The sequence below is a fragment of the Aotus nancymaae genome, unplaced genomic scaffold (assembly GCF_030222135.1).
Source record: "Aotus nancymaae isolate 86718 unplaced genomic scaffold, 86718_ANA_hifiasm-v0.15.2.pri h1tg000046l, whole genome shotgun sequence".
Classification (NCBI taxonomy): Eukaryota; Metazoa; Chordata; class Mammalia; order Primates; family Aotidae; genus Aotus; species Aotus nancymaae.
Window position 1 is genome coordinate 21651582 of NW_026988460.1, and position 16283 is coordinate 21667864.

General features: G+C 51.3%; 1 protein-coding gene across 14 annotated transcripts in view; it reads left to right on the forward strand.

The window, feature by feature from the left end:
• Positions 1 to 16283, forward strand: part of ATP2B2 (ATPase plasma membrane Ca2+ transporting 2) — a 392052-nt gene that overhangs the window by 225560 nt on the left and 150209 nt on the right. Inside the window, exon 1 of one of the 14 annotated variants that reach the window (XM_021675476.2) lies at positions 15891 to 15984. The exons of the other annotated variants lie outside the window; for them this stretch is intronic. The gene's annotated coding sequence lies outside the window, so the exon portion shown is untranslated. Of the gene's footprint in view, positions 1 to 15890; positions 15985 to 16283 lie in introns of those variants that run through there. 14 annotated transcript variants of the gene reach the window in all.

The window sequence follows — 16283 nt, forward strand, 5'->3', positions numbered from 1 at the left end:
CACTTGAACCCGGGAGGTGGAAGTTGCAGTGAGCGGAGATCGCACCACTGCACTCCAGCCTGGGTGACAGAGTGAGACTCCGTCTAATAACAATAATAATAGTAATATTCCCAGCTGGGGTGATTATTATAAAGAAAATTAATGAGAATCAAAGGGGCTGCCTGGGACAGCTTGAGTAGGATGGTCAGAGAGGACCTTGCTGGTAGATGATGCTCAAGATGCCACCATCTGGGGAAGAGCAGTCCCAGCAAAGGAGCCAGCCAGTGCAAAGACCCTGCGGTGAGAACATACTGGGCATATTTAAAGACTGTAGCTGTTGTGGCTGCAGCAAAATGTGTGAATGGGGAGAGAGGTAGATGATGTGGAAGAAGTAGGGAGAGGGCAGATCTCTTGGCGCTTTGTAGGTCACCCTGTGGAATTTGGGGCTGACCCTGACATGGGAGCGTCTTACGTGGGGCTCAGACACACACACACCCCTGGCTGCTGTTGGAAAACAGACTGCCATCTCATTAAATCCTTGCAACAATTCTAGGCAGTTGATGGTGAAATCCCATTTTGCAGACAGAGAAATTGAGTCACTCAGCTAGCGAGTGGCAGAGCAAGGTTTGTTTGATCAAATCCTATGCTTGATCAGTGGGTACCCACGAAGCCTCCTGGGAGGCAGAATAACATGGTACGAGTGCGTTGGAAGCACGTCGACCTGGGCACTGGCTGCGGGGAGATGCCTGAGTCCCAGCACCTGCCTCGGGCACCGCCATGCCCACTTGTGGCCTCCTGTCCTCACTCACCACCCTCTGCCCCATGTTGCAATGGTGCTGGGTACATTTCATGATGCCCTGGCCCCCACATCCGCTCAGGGCCATTGTGGGGTGAGTGCTCAGAGCGCGGATCTCACAGAGTTCTGGCACATAGCACCTCCTGAAGCAACCCTTCCCAACTCCCAGGAGCACAGTCCTCACCCAGGGACAGGCCTGGGCCAGAGCCAGGAAGCCCCAGCCGCACAGAACAGCCAGACCTCAGACCCCAGCCTCTGCGATTCTCTGCAGAGGTGAGTGGGCAGATGGACAAGACTCTCTCCCCACTCCACTCCCGCATTACCACCCCCTTCTCTGGAGAAAATCTGGAGATGAGCAGAGTAAATTTGGTGTCTTTGCTGTGATTCACAGGGGCCTGCTTTAGAAAGCTCCATACGGAGGCAGGGAGAAGCAGAGGGAGCGGATGCAGGAGAGGAGCCTGCTGCGGGGCTGCCAAGGAGGGAAGAGGCTGTGCCTGGGTGTGCCCCAGCTTGCCCTAAGTTCCCGCCACCCCCACCTCCTTTTCTAATCCCTCTGCTCACCCTTCATCCCTTCCCATGCCCTCACCCAGCACAGAGCTCAGGGGCAAAGGTCTCAGCCCTGTCACCCACCAGCTTGGCAACCTCACCTCTCTGAGCCTCAGTTTCCACAGTCGTAAAATGGGGATAATAAACCTTCCTGACAGGACTTCAGTGAGAAAGCCACAAAAGGAAGGCACCCTTGGTACCCAGCACATAGTAAGTGCTGTTTTTAAAAAGCAGATGCCGTTTTTGTGGTGTTGGTGATGACTGGCTACTGGTCTCCTAAGCCCCCCTTACCTCTTGTTTCCTGCCCCCTGCCTCTGTCTCCCCCCTCTCATACCCCTTTCCTGAAGGCACACAAGACCCAGACTGAGCCCTCACCCAGCCCCTTTCACAAAGGGGGACTGTGTCAGGTCGCCTTAGGGCCTGTCCATGCCAGGCACTGTGCCCAGGGCCTTCATCTTATTCTCACCTTATCCAGTGCAAAGGAAACAGCCTCAGCCTGTTTCACAGCTGAGGAAACTGAGGCTCAGCACAGTGAAGGAATCTGCATAGAAGCAAGCTAGTGCCCACGTGTGGGTCTACGTAGGACACAGACTTGTTTCCTCACCCACAAGGGATTATTCCCTGGCTGATGGTTGAGGTTGTATTATACTGGGGGTCTCTGATGTACATAGTTTCTTTCTGTATCTGGAGGCGATGTACTGGGCTGTTGCCCCAATTCTGCCACAGCTTCAGAGTTACGGCTCAACTCCCAGGGCCATAGGAGCCCTGCAGGAAGCGAGACAGGGCAGGGGCAGGCTGGGATATGTAGAGACCAACCCGCTGGCGAGTGGAGCAAGAACGCCCTTTGGGAAGCCTGGGATCAGGCCGTGGGGAACTCATCTAGGCAGAGGGGTGGTGGCAGCAGCAGGTGGGTCATGGAGAGCTCAGAATGCCACAGAGACCCCCAAAGCCAGCAGTGAGATGGCTGTAGGGGTAGGGGGAGACACTGAGGGCATCCCCAGGGTCCTCACCTGCATGCAGACCCCTCAGCCTGTACCTTCTGGAATCTCACGGAAAGGCACGGGGGGAGTCTGCGGCCACGGGAGAGGCAGACAGTGGCCGTCAGGGAGGAGGCTGTGTGTTCACCCCTCAGTGAGCTCATCAGGACCCGCCCCCAAGGTGTTCAGGTCACTCTCTCCTGCCCTGGAAGCCTCTGGTTCCTGGAGATGCCTCTGGAGTTTCCAGGAACTCAGTTTTTCTGCACCTCTCCTGGACTCACCCCCAGGGACCTTGAGAGACCCAAAGTCAGAGCCAGCACCATCACGATGCATCAGACCTTAGACAGCATCCCACCAACGCTGCCTGTCACAGCAGAGATGGACTCAGAGACGTCTAGTAGCTGCTCAAGGTCACACAGCAAGCAGGTGGCAGAGAAATGGACCCTGGGCTTATGACTCGCTCCCTAGGGGACACGTTTCGTTGTTCTTTCATGAATCCCTCCAGAGGGGAGACCCCTTTATCCCTGAATCGCCTTGATCCCTGGGTCTCTGGGTGTCCAGCTCTGTGCCAGGGGCTGATGCCAATGCACCAGCCCCCGAGTCCTTCCGTGGGCAGCTCCAGCGTCTGTCTGGGCTGGAGTGGGCCAGTCCCATGGTTTCTTTTTGGAAGTTTTTTCAGGAAGGCGTTTGGAGGCCAGCCAGTGGGTCTTTTCCACCACCATGGAAATTTCCAATGATAGAATTACTAAAACTCCCATGGCCCTTCTCCTACCCCACTTTGTTTTGAAAAACAGCTCCTTGGTGGCCATGCAGGGGACAGAGCAGCTGAGATCCTAGAATTAAGCCAGCAGAGAATTTCCCAGTGAGAAGCTTCCAGGTAGATCACTCATCGGACTCAGGAGATTCTGGTTTGGAAATCCAGGCTGCCTCTCAGAAAGGAATTCCAGCCGCTCAGGGCTGGCAGCCAGGATTGCCTTCTGCTGTCAGTGCTCGGGGCGGTGTCGGCACAGGCCAGGCCAGGGCCTTGCCCATCATTGCCACTTGAAAAATGTGGGCCAGTCATTAGATAGGTAGGGACATAGGTAAGTTGACAGGAAGGAAGGATTGGAGGGAAGGCAAAATAAGACAGATTCCCTTAGGAGTCCTCCCTGCCCTGGGACCTGGGCCAGTCAATAACTCCTCTGCTGTACAGCCTCCTCATCTGTAATACGGGGACTGTCACACCCACCATACCAGTTGGCTCGAAATGAGATGCAATGTGTGTGCAAGGCCTGACTCCAGAAACAGCAGTGGCTTTTATCAGCCCCAGCATCACCCTCACCAGGGAGAGAAGGTAGGATAGACGACACATGAGTGAGAGAGACAGACATGAAGCTGCCTCTGAGAATCCTAACCCTGCCCCTGTGAGCTGTGTCACATTGGGTAAGCAACTTCACCTCTCTGGGCCTCAGTTTCCTCATCCAAGAAATGAGGAGAAAAGACAGTGCCTACTGCACGGGTTGGTGCTCAGGGTCCGGTGGGAGGAAGCATTGCTTCCCCCAGTGCAAATCCCCTTGTTCTGACCTGGATGGGCAGGGCCCTGATGGACAGGCATGGTCAACAGGGCTGGAAGTGGTGGCAGGCCTGGGATGGCAGACAGAGATCTTTCCGTCAGTGCAGAGGGATAGATGCTTCAGTTTAGGCTCCTGTGGGTGAGCAGATGCAGACTTCCTCACACTCAGTCAGAAGGCTCGGGTTGGGCCAGCTGAGAAGCTGTGATTGGCATGGCCTCGGTGAGACTGGCACTGGTGGGGCTTGGGCTACAGATGCCCTGAGGACACACAGGTCAGGGAGACCACCTGTGCTGGCCACCACGCTTTGGGGTTCCAGCCTTGGGGCAGCTTGACCGTAGCCCTGGCACTGCCCTCTCTCCCCCTCTCCTCACCATCAGCCTGGCCAGGAAAGGGCTGCCCTAAGCCAATGCTTACCCACCAGGTGAGACAGGGAGGGGTGGGCTTCTCCCAGCCCAAAGGTGGCAGTTGAGGCAGCAGGAGCCCAGGATCAGTTGGCTGAGTGGAGCAGGCAGTTACAGAGAGGTGTTCTGTGGAGAGCAGTTAGGGCATGGCCTCTGGAGTGTGGCAGAGCTGGGTGCCAGTGCTGGCCACCCTGCTGCCCTCACTGTGTGGCCTGGCAAGCAGCTGACGCTTCAGGCTTCTTAGTAAAATGGGGGCAACAGGCAACAGTAGAGCCTACCCCCAGTCTGGCTATGAGGATGCAATGAGACAGTGCACGTAAATGCTGCAGGCCTCGCCCGGCCCAGGGCCTGCGCTCACTCACACACTCAACTACACATTAAGCACCAGCACTGAGCTGGGCAGTGGGATTTTATAGCCAATGAAAGCAGCCTAGGGGGACTAACATGCCCAGGTTTGTCTGGGACATTCCCACTTTTAGCACCGAAAGTCCCACATCCCAGGACACCCCACAGTCTGAGGCAAACCAGGACAGTTGGTCATCCTAACACAATCTCTGCCTTCATGGATGTACAGTTTAGTGGGGGGACATTGACAGTTTGTAAGTATGTAATATACATAGTGGGTGTAAGTGTTATTTTTTAAAATATAGCAGAGGCCAGGTGTGGTGGCTCACTCCTGTAATCCCTGCACTTTGGGAGGCCAAGGCGGGTGGATCACCTGAGGTCAAGAGTTTGAGACTAGCCTGGCCAACATGGTGAAACCCCGTCTCTACTGAAAATACAAAAATTAACTGGGCGTGGTGGTAGGTACCTGTAATCCCAGCTACTCAGGAGGCTGAGGCAGGAGAATCGCTTAAACCTGGGACATGGAGGTTGCACTGAGCAGAGATAGTGCCATTGCACTCCAGCCTGGGTGACAGAGTGAGACTCTGTCTCAAAAAAATAAAATATAGCAGAGTCAGCGGGAAAAGCGTGATGACATGCCATCTTGTTTTTGATGGGGTGTTCAGGGTGGGCCTCTCTGAGGAGGTGCCATTTGAGCAGGCACTGCCTAAGGTGAGGGACTGAAACATGCAGACATCTTGGGGAAGAGCACTCCAGGCAGAGGAAGCAGTGGAGGCAGAAGCCCTGAGGTGGAATATACTGATGTGCTGCAGAAACAGAAAAAGAGACGGGGTCGGGTGAGGGAGGATCAGCCAGTTGGATTCGTTGGGACTCCTTTTAGAAGCAAGTGGTATGAATACCAACTCAAGCTAGCTTATAGCAAAAGATTCATTGGCTCACCTAACAGAAAAAAAGTGCGACTGTTGGCTTCAGGTATGGCTGGATCCTGGTGCTCAAATGAGGTCTTTCCGTTTCCCAGCTCTGCTTGCCTCTGTGTTATCTTCATTCTCAAGAAAGTCCTGGCAGCCCCAGGCAGACCTCCTGCCAGTGTGTAACTGAACAAAAAGAGAGGCCCTGCTCTGAGACAAGGTGGTATGTGGGATGGACTGCTGCTGTGGGAGGAGCAGATAGTGTGTGAGATAAAGAGGTGGGGGTGACAGGGCCCTCTGGCCCTGGTCTTGCAGACCCCACTGAGGACTTTAGTTCTGCATATACTGGAAGCCAGTGGGAGGTTTTAAGCAGGGCAGTGATGTGATCCAATTTATGTTTTAGGAAGATCATTCTGGTTGCCATGTAGAGAATGGGTTGTAGTGTAGAGGGGCCTTCAAGGGCTTGGTGAGGAGGCTGGTGCAGTAGGCCACATGGGCACTGGATAGGACTCCTCCCATATGCCAGTTCCTACAGGCCCAAGACCCTGCCAAGCTTTTGTCAGCACCCCTAGCCCCAGCCTAGACCCCAAGCTTGTTCAGATTTTCTGCTAGGTTCCTCCCAAGTCCATCATCTTCTCACCATCTCCCCTCCAGCAGGCATCAGGAGGCCCCGAGCTGAACGACCTTCTGCTTCAGCTGTGGTCATTTCCCCACCTTCCCCTCGTCCTGCATCCAGGCCAGCCAAAGATTCCCTGAGAAGAATGTAGCTTCAAAGGACCTGGCCTGGCCTTTACTTGGTTCTGGGTACCAAGGGCAGCTAAGGGGTATCTGCCCACCAGAGAGACTTCCTGAAGCCACATGAGGGGAAGAATTGCCCAGAGTCTAGGCTTGTTGGGCACAGCAGGCCCATATGGGGGTTACCCGCCTTCTGACACACCACGTTAAACTAAATGACTTTGGGCCACTTCTAGAATGTATCTAGTTGTAGATATCTAGGCATGTGAGATGTGATCTCTTTTCCAAGGTTTCTGCTCTGGCCAGAAATCAGACAGAGTTTAGGCATGTCCAGATCCAGGTATAGCTGAGGACACCTCCCAGAGCACATAGGTACGGGGCAGTTCTGAAAGCCTATGTGCTTCAGAAGAGACACTCAGGTCTCCCTGTACCATTCTGGGAATATGTCTCTGCCCAGATCTGGCAGCTGATGGAGAGAAGACTGAGGCCCAGATACCATGGGAGGGTTTGGCTGTATTTGGGAGTGTGGCTGGGATCAAAGTCAAGGTCATTTTTGGAGCACCAATTTGGGGCTCAACATTTTCAGACGAATCACCTCTTCTAATCCAGCAACCTGCCAGTCAGTGTTGTTAGCCTCATTTTACTGATGAGGAACTAAGCCTGAGAAAGGGCCTGCCTGCATATTTTTTACATAATGTCCTCAGAAAACCCAAAATTCACAGAAAATGAACGCCACCCTTCCCTCTGGAGATCATGCACAGAACATTATAGTTCCAAGGGATCTGAGAGCCCTCACCTTGGGAAGGAATTAGTGAGACAGGGTCTCACTCTGTCACCCAGGCTCTGGAGTGCAATGGCACAATCATGGCTCACTGCAGCCTGAAACTCCTTGGGCTTAAGCAGTCCTCCCACTTCAGCCTCCCAAGTAGCTGGGACTACAGGCATGCACCACCATGCCTGGCTAATTTTTATATTTTTTGTAGAGACAAAGTTTTACCATGTTGCCCAGGCTGATCTCAAATTCCTAGGCTCAAGCAATCACCTTGGCCTCCTAAAGTGATGAGATTACAGGCGTGAGCCACCACGCCCAGCCAGAATTAGTCTTTTTACTCCAAGCAAATTAGTCTTTCCTCCCTCCCTCTCTTCCTTCCCTCCTTGAACTACTTACAGATAACCTACTATGTGGTAGACACTGCTAGACTCCAGGCATACAGCAGTGATGAAAAAATAGACACAGGCCTTAGTGAAAGGAGACAGACAGTAAGTAAATATATAATATGCCTAATAGCTGTAACTGTTTATTTTTAAATTATCGCAGAGTCCAAGCCTAGAGTGATGATAAGGCTTCTTATCTAGTCAGTGATCTAAAATCAAACAATTCAACAGTCACACAAACACATTTAAAATACAACCAGGATGAGTGTGGTTTCATAAGTAAATCAGGAAAGGCCTCCCAGAGAAGTTGGAATTAAGCTGAGAGCAGGAAGATAAGTAGGAGTTTACTAGGTGATGATAGGGAGGGAACAGCATTCTAGGCAGAAGGAACAGAATAGACAAAGGCCATGTGGCAGGGGACAAACAGAGGAAATGAGAGAATGGGGTTCTGGGGAGCTGGAGGAGCAGGGCCAGGCCACCCAGCACTTTGAAGATCACATGCAGGAGTGTTTTTTTTTTTTATCCCAAAAGCAAGGTGGGGAGGAGAACGTAGTGATGCGACCGGCACTGCTTTTCCAAGTGGCAGGAGGTGTATTCATACATTTTGACACTGATATGAAGAACTATCTGAAACTGGATAATTTTTTTTAAAAAAGAGGTTTAATTGACTCACAGTTCCTCATGGCTGTGGAGGCTGCAGGAAACTTGCAATTGTGGTGGAAGGCAAAGGGGAAGCAAGGCACGTCTTACATGATGGCAGGAGAGAAAGAGAGAGAGAGAGAGAGAGAGAGCGCACACCCAAAGGGGGAAGTGCCACTTTTAAACCATCAGATCTTGGGAGAACTCCCTCACTATCATGAGAACAGCATGGACAAAATCACCCCCATGATCCAGTCACCTGCTACCAGGTCCCTCCCTCAACACATAGGGATTACAATTCAAGATGAGATTTGGGTGGGGGCACAGAGCCAAACCATATCAGCCAGGCCACAGTAGTCACCAGGCAAGAGATGAGAAGAACTAGGATGAGGGCAGGGGCTGGGCAGGGAATTGATGGGTTTCAAGAAATGTAGGAAGGAGGCAAAATGAATACGACTTTGATGATGGAGAAGAAAGAGGCAGAGGTGGATCCTGGATTCTATGCTGACCACCAGGAGAGAAGATGAGACCTTTGGTGGCAATAGCAAATCCCAGGGGAGCAGGGGGTTGGATGAGGAAGCTTAGAGGTTGAATTTCAGATATGTTGAGTCTAAATCCCTACCTCACACCACACACAAAATTTAATGGAGACAGAAGAAAACATAGGGGAAAGTTTCATGACACTGAATGTGGCACCAAAAGCACACACAACAAAAGAAAAAGTAGATAAACTGGACTTCATCAAAATTAAAAACTTTTATACATCAAAAGATAATATACAGAGTAAAAATACAACCCATGTAAGGAGAGGAAGTATCTGCAAATTACATATCTGATAAAGATTAATGTTCAGAATATATAGAGAACTCCTACAACTCAACAACGAAAAGACAAACAACCCAGTTCAAAGATGGGCAAAGGACTTGACTAGATATTTCTCCAGAGAAGATGCACAAATGACCAATAAGCACATGAAAAGATACTCAACACCACTAGTCATTAGAGAAATGTAAATCAAACCACAGGAAAATGCCTGTTCACACCCGTTAGGATGGCTATCACCAAAAAACAGAAAATAGGTATTGGCCAGACATGGGGAAGTTAGAACACTCTTGCATTCTCATAGGATTGTAAAATGGTGCAGCTGCCAGAAGTAGTGGAAAAGCATACAGTGGTTCCTCAAAAAAGCAAATGTAAAATTACTTGACGATCCAGCAATTCCACTACTGGGTATACACCCAAAAGAATTGAAAGCAAGGACTCAGATATTTGTCCACCCATGCTCATGACAGCGTTCTTTGGAATAACTAAAATGTGGGAACAATTCAAGTGCTCACAAGTGGGTGGATTGATAAATCAAATGTAGTCTATTCATACAATGCAATATTACTCAGCCATAAAAAGGAAAGAAGCTCTGAGCCATGCTACAACATGGATGAACCTTGAGGACATGTTGCTGAGTGAAATAAGCCAGCCATAAAGGGACAAATACTATTATGATTCCACTTACATGAAGTCACTAGAGTGGTCAAACTCATAGAAATGGAAAATGGAATGCTGCACGTGCCAGGGGATGGGGAAGGAAAGGGAGAATTGTGCTGGATGAGGACAGAACTTCAGTTTGGGAAGAGGAAAACGTTCTGAGGCGGATTGTGGAAATGGTTGTGCAACAATGAGGATGTACTTAATGCCACTGAACTGTGCACTTAAAAATGGTTAGAATGGTAAATTCTATGTTATGTAGATTTAACCACAAAAAAAAGAGAAATGGAGTTGAAAAAATTAAATTGAGAATGCTCATAGACCTACATGTAAAAGCTACAGCTATGAACCTTCCAGAAGCAAAGACAGGAGAGCATCTTCCTCACATAGAAGTAGGGAATGATTTTTCAGCGAAAACATAAAAAAACACCACTCGTAACAGGAAAAACTGAAACATGGGGCTTGAGATCTGTTGAGGCTGAAGTGTGGGGACAGCTATGTGGGGACAACTATCAGGAGAGGCCAGACAGGACACTGGTGTCTGCTGCATGGTGAGGCCTGGCCTAGAAGAAGCCGCACATGAGGCTGCTTCTTTCAGCCAACACTGTAAGCCAAAAATCTGCATTTTGGGCCTGTCTCAGGTCACCCTTCGTATGACCCACCAGGCTAGTAGACTAAGTGACTCTGAGTGGCTTCTAGAATGCTCTAGTTGCAGATGCCCAAGCAGATGAGCCCCTGAGTGTTTCCCCAGGTGCCTTCTCTGCTGAGACGCAGCACCCCCAGAGTGTGGCACAGACCCTCCACCTGCTTCCCTCTGGCCAGGCTTAGGGCTCATCTGTGTTAGCAGCTCTCTGCCCAGCTCTGTCACCTTCACCCCCTTCCCCAGGGCTAATGGAGGAGGCAGAAGAAATTTAGTTTTCTCTAAACTAGAGGCTGATCAGTTACGCTTAAAGGAACTTGGTGTCTGGAATAATTAGCTTTGCATTTGCTTGGGAAAGAATACCATCCACATCCTTTCTCCCTCCCACCAAGCTGGCATGGAGGGGAGTTGGTGACTACGGGGCCCTGTGCCAGGCAGCCACAGAAAAGCTGCAGAGACTCACAGTGAGGGGTGATTCTCTAGTGCCTTACCTTACTGGGGATCTCCAAGCATGGGGCCCAGCCTTGACCCTTGCTCTCTCTAACCATCCCCACACACCCATTGTTCTGTGCTTTCTGATTTGTCACCTTGGTGTTATTTCTACATGGCCTTTATTGGAAAGCAGGGAGTTGACTTGGTCCTACTAGGCCTTGATTTTGAGTCCTTGTGGGGCAAGGGCTTCAGGGATTCCTTTGAGAAGCTAGTGAGAGCCAAAGGCTTCCTCCCCAGAAAAATACAACCTTTTACAAAGAATATTGGTAGGTTCGTGGCCCCCTCTGAAGCTCTCCATGGCTTCAGCTAAAGATGGCCTGATCTGGGGCAACATGTCAGAATGCCAAGGCCCCACAAATGCTTCCTGACTTCACCAGCTGCTTATCTTCTGCAGCTGATATGAGTACAAGGATTTTGCAGATGGAGAAACTTGCTTTGCAGGGTAACTCATGCTTCCTGCCTGGTCCCTAAAGGAGTTATTGGACCTATGAGCCAGGAATTCTCAAACTCACCTTCTCCTGTGCAGTATGGAATCCCCATGCCCCTACCCCTGGCTGCTCCGAGTGGGAGGAGGGGGTTATAAAGTAATGGTCGAAGACCTTGACCACCTGACCAGAGCAGCAGCCCCTGGAAGACAGAGCATTTGTCTGAATCACCTTCAAGTCCCCAGCATCCAACTCAAGGCCCAGAATCAGTCGACTGCAGAGCCAAGCGGGAGAAGGCACAAGGCATTCCACATGGGGAAGAGGCCTTTGGCTTTGGCAGCAGAAAGGCACTTAGACATCAGCTCTGTCCACCCTGGCTCTCCCCTCCGAGCCTTTCTTTCTGAGTCTGTTTCCCTGTCTATAAAATGGGAACAGCGGTACTCCTCTAATACGATTAGGCTTATAAAAGCCTAGGCAGGCACATGTAATAATCCCTCATCTCAAAGATGAAGAGATGAGCCCTAGAGCAAGGCGGTGACCTGTCCGAGGCCATGTGGCAAGTAGTAGAGCTGGAATCAGAGCACATGTCTGCCTAACCCCAATCTGTGCCCATGACCAAATGCGTGGTGCCCAACACATAGTAGGTGCTCAATAAATCATCCAGTTGTCCCTCTCCCCTTGCCTGTTCCCCAGCCAGAGAGGCTTTCTGCAGGAGCCCGCAGGTGGTGACATTAAACAAGAGGCCCAGAGGGTGGGAGAGCTCTGACATGACCCCTGCAGGCCAAGTCTCCCACTTCTCCATTCACTACTTTATTTTCTTCACAATAAACTCTATTGTCATGAGCGCAGAGCAGTAGTGAAAAAAGATGAACTTGATTGCTCTTTTTGCTGCTTTTGTCTTTTCATTCTTTCCTCCTCCTCCTGCAGTGGCAGGTGGGAGGCTCAGCAAATGTTCAGTGTGGCCACCCCTCGTGCTGGCGCCTGCTCACCTCCTCCCTCTCTTAACCATCCTTCCTCTGAGTCTGTTCAGTGCAGAAGCCTAGGCTCAAACTGGAAGTGGTCAATTCGGACATTCTCAGCCCACCCAAGCTCTGATGATATGTTTCAGACATGGGGTGGTGACATGGAGACACTGAATATGTGAGGGTTCACCATGAGCCACGGACATGCTGGTCCTGGGACACAGAGGTAGGTCCGCTCCCCACCACAGGGGGCTCCCAGAAAGACAGTGATAGTATAGTGTGTCCAGAAGGCCATGGAAACAGAGGCAGGTGTTGCCAGGTCTGCCCAGGAGGTTAGAGAAAGCTTCACCGGCCAGCACTTTAGAAGAACATTTGCCTTTGCCCATGGGAGGGCATTTCTGGCAGGGGAACTGCCTAGGCAAAAGCCTGAAGGTGTGGAACCTTGCAAGGTGCTTATGGTGGCAGGAGGGAAGATTGGTTACAAGGATCGAGTGGAAGGATGTGAGCCTGAAGAAGCAGGCAGGACGTGTGTGTCAGGCTAAGGATTTTGAACCTTGTTCTGAGGGCAGCGGGAGCCCTTCTCCTTCCTTTTGAGCAAGGAAGCCACCTAGTCAAGTCTGCCAGTGTGGCCGCGTCACTCCAGACTCCTCCTCTACCTGACCTCTAATGCTGGGGCTGGGCTCTGAGCCTCTTGCCTTCTCTGCCTGAGCTCTGTCCCTCGATGATCTCATCCCATCCCATGGCTTTAAATACCATCTTTAAGCTGCTGATTTCCATATTTATATCTGTAGTCAGGGCCTCTCTTCTGAGCTCCCAGCTCATGCATCCAACTGCCCACTTGGCATCTCTACTTGGATGTCTCACAAGCATCTCAAAGTTAACAAGTCCAAAACAGGATTCTTCATCATGCCCGACCAACCTTCTCCACCCACCCCCAAAAGCCTGCTCCCTTCCCCGACCCACTGCAGTAAATGGTGCCACCATCCACTGGCCCTCTTCTAAAGGCGCAGCTCAGGTTATCAGCCTGCTGGTTCCACTTTCTAACTCCCACCCACACACACCTCTCCAACACCACTGCCACCCCTGCAGGCGGGACCTGTCCCCACCCGACTGGATGACACCGTGGCTGCCTCACTTCCTCCCTGCTCTCAATCCCACCCTGCCAGTCCATTCTCCAATGCATGTCGGATCCGTGAAAAAGTATGTTAATCTACCACCTACAATTCTTTAGAGGCGTCTCTCACCACCTGGAATAAAATCCAAGTTCCCACTGGTGGCTTCAAAGCCTGGCATGATCTGGCCCCTGAGCTTCTCTGAACTTGCCTTGCCTCATTCTCTCTCATCACAAGCTCTGGCCATGCTGGCCTTCGGTTACTAAAAGCATGTCTTGCTCCTTCCCTCCTCCAGGGTCTTTGCCAATGCTGTTCCCTCTGCCTGGAACATACTGCCCCAGCTCTTTGCACCTCCCCCAGGCAAAATTCCTGGACAGTCTCAGTCACAATGCCTTATTCTCTTCATAGCATTTTTTTTTTTTTTTTTGAGACAGAGCCTCATTCTGTCACCCAGGCTGGAGTGCAGTGGCTCGATCTCAGCTCACTGCAACCTCTGCCTCCTGGGTTCAAGTGATTATCATGCCACAGCCTCTTGAGTAGCTGGGATTACAGGTGTGCACCACTGCACACAGCTAATTTTTGTATTTTTAATAGAGATGGGATTTCACTATGTTGGCCAGGCTGATCTCAAACTCCTGGCCTCAAGTGATTCACCCGCCTCTGCCTCCCAAAGTGCTGGGATTACAGGCATGAGCCACTGTACCTGGCCTGCTGTTCAGAGTACTTTTCATAGTCTGTCTTCCCTAACAGAAGCAAGTGCAGGAGCAGGTACAGTATGCTTGGCACATGATAGGTGCTCGTTAAATAACTGTGGAGTGAACAAATCAGAAAATAAGAGAAAGGGACCTAGAAGTAGGAGATTGGGGAAGAGAGAGTGAGACCTGAAAGGACCAGGTAAACAGAGGAAAGGAACCAGCATCAATCAGGCCAGATGTTTGGATTTAATCTTAAGGGCACTGAGGAGCCACAGAAGGTTCTTGAGCAGAGACACAGACAGGGAGATGATCATTAGAGCAGGCGAGGCTGTATGCCTGGTGGTCATGTAAATGGGCTCTGAAATCAGACCACCTTGGGTCAGGTCTTAGTTCAGCAACTTACCAACATGGGTCCTCAGTTTCTTCTTGTAAAATGGAACCTGCTGAAGATGCCTACAACTGGGGCTACTGAGATGATAAGTGAGGTGGTGCACATCAAGTTCTTGTGTAATAAACATTAGTCAACACTGCTACGGTACGGTTGTCACTTAAGCAACTTACGTGTGCCAGACATTGCCCCTGATGCTGTGGATACCCAGGGAACCTGAACCAGCCCCTGCTCAGAGTCTGGTGGGGGATGTTTACCTGTCTGTGGTTCCCCGGGATCCACTGCACTGAAGGTAGAAACCAGGCAAGAGTTAATTCTGGGAGAATCAGGGGAGGCCTCCCAGAAGTGACATTGGATTTTGGGGAGACAATTTCCTTAAGAGAATGTTTTGAGTCAGCAGCCACTGGCCCGTGAACAAGAGAAGAGGGGTGTGTTTTGGCTGCTCAGCTCGAAAAATAACCCGAATCCGAGGGCGAACAGCTCCGCAAGCCTCGAGAGCTACGCAATTTCAGGCCAGGTTCCCGCAACCTTGGAGCTGTCCTTGCCCTGCCCCACAGTGCCCCCCTAAGAGGGCTGAGCAGTCAGTGCAGGTGCGACAGACACAGGCCCTCTCTACCCTGGGACACGGGCACTGGGCTCTCCTGAGACCCGACTCATCTTTGCATTTGGGCTTCTGAACCAGCAGCTTGACCAAAGACCAGCAGGTGGCAAGAGGGCAGGGTCAGAGCTGGGCCACTGCCCTCCCTCCTGCCTCCGGGCCTCTGCCTGGCTCCCATCTGCCTGTTTCAGTCTCTGTGTCTTGGCTTCAGTTCCTCTGTGTCTTCCTCTGTTTCTGAGTTCCTCCCTCTCCTTCTCTTCTTAGGTCTTAATGTATCTCTTTTTTAAAAAATACATATTATGTTTTTAATTAATGAATCATAATTGTATATGTTTATGGGAGACATGATGCTTTGATACACACACACACAATGTGGCATGATTAAGTCACGCTAATTAACATATCATCACCTTTCTTGCCTATCATTTTTTATGGTAATATCGGTTTCTCTTTTGAAGTCAGCCTCTGTTTCTCTCCCCTCTTCCTCTTCCACCTCCTTTCCTCCTCCCCTCCCACTCCTAGCCTCTCAAGTTCTTCTCTGCCTTACTGCATCTTTCTCCCCTTTCTCTTTCTCCTCCTCCCCTACCATCCCTCTATCCAACTCCCTCCAGTAAGAGGCTTCCTAGAACATACACACACACACACACACACACATGCACGTGCATGCACACGCACACACATGCACACATGCACGTGCACACACATGCACACACATGAGTTTCCTGAATCCCCTTTAAAACCAAAGTCTAAGCTGTAGCCTTCCATGGCCTGGAACACAGGAAAGAGGGTAGGATTGGACCAGAGGGGTGTGTGCTGAGGCTAATGGCAGGGAGAGGAGGTCCTGTACCCTGGCCTTCACCCCCACCCTCACATCTGGGTGCCGGAGGCGCTGTGCTGGGGGCAGGGAGGAGGCTCCTGAGTGGGTTCCCTGCTGCGTGTGGCTGCTGGACTTCCCGGGCAGGTTGGACTGGGCAGGTCGGACTGCGGATCGGGTTATTGGGCCCATTCAGCAGAATTATAAATAGCAGTTTGTTCCTGGCCTGGCCCAGAGAACAACCGGGGCCGTCGCAGGGCCCCCCAGGCCCCCTGTTCTCCACCCCTCCAGCCATCGCTCTGAGGCAAGGCCTGTCGTCCCCATGCTGTCAGTGGGTCCCAGGTCAGTATCTGATGTGCTGTCACCATGGCAACCTGCATGTCCCTCTCAGGTTACGAGACGTGGGGGTGGGGGACTGAGTGACAGGTCCAGTGGCCTGGAATCAAAGGTCACTGCTCTATCCTGGGGCTTGCTGACTTTCTTGGGAGCTGGGAAGTGGGGTGCTGTCCCCTGGAAATCTCACCATGCTGGAGGAAGCTGAGGCAAAGATGCCCTGAGGGCTGGCAGAGGGGCATGGCCCCAGGACTCTACCAGTGAACTTGGCACAGTGGGTCAGGGCCAGGCCTTGAAGTCAGAGAGAC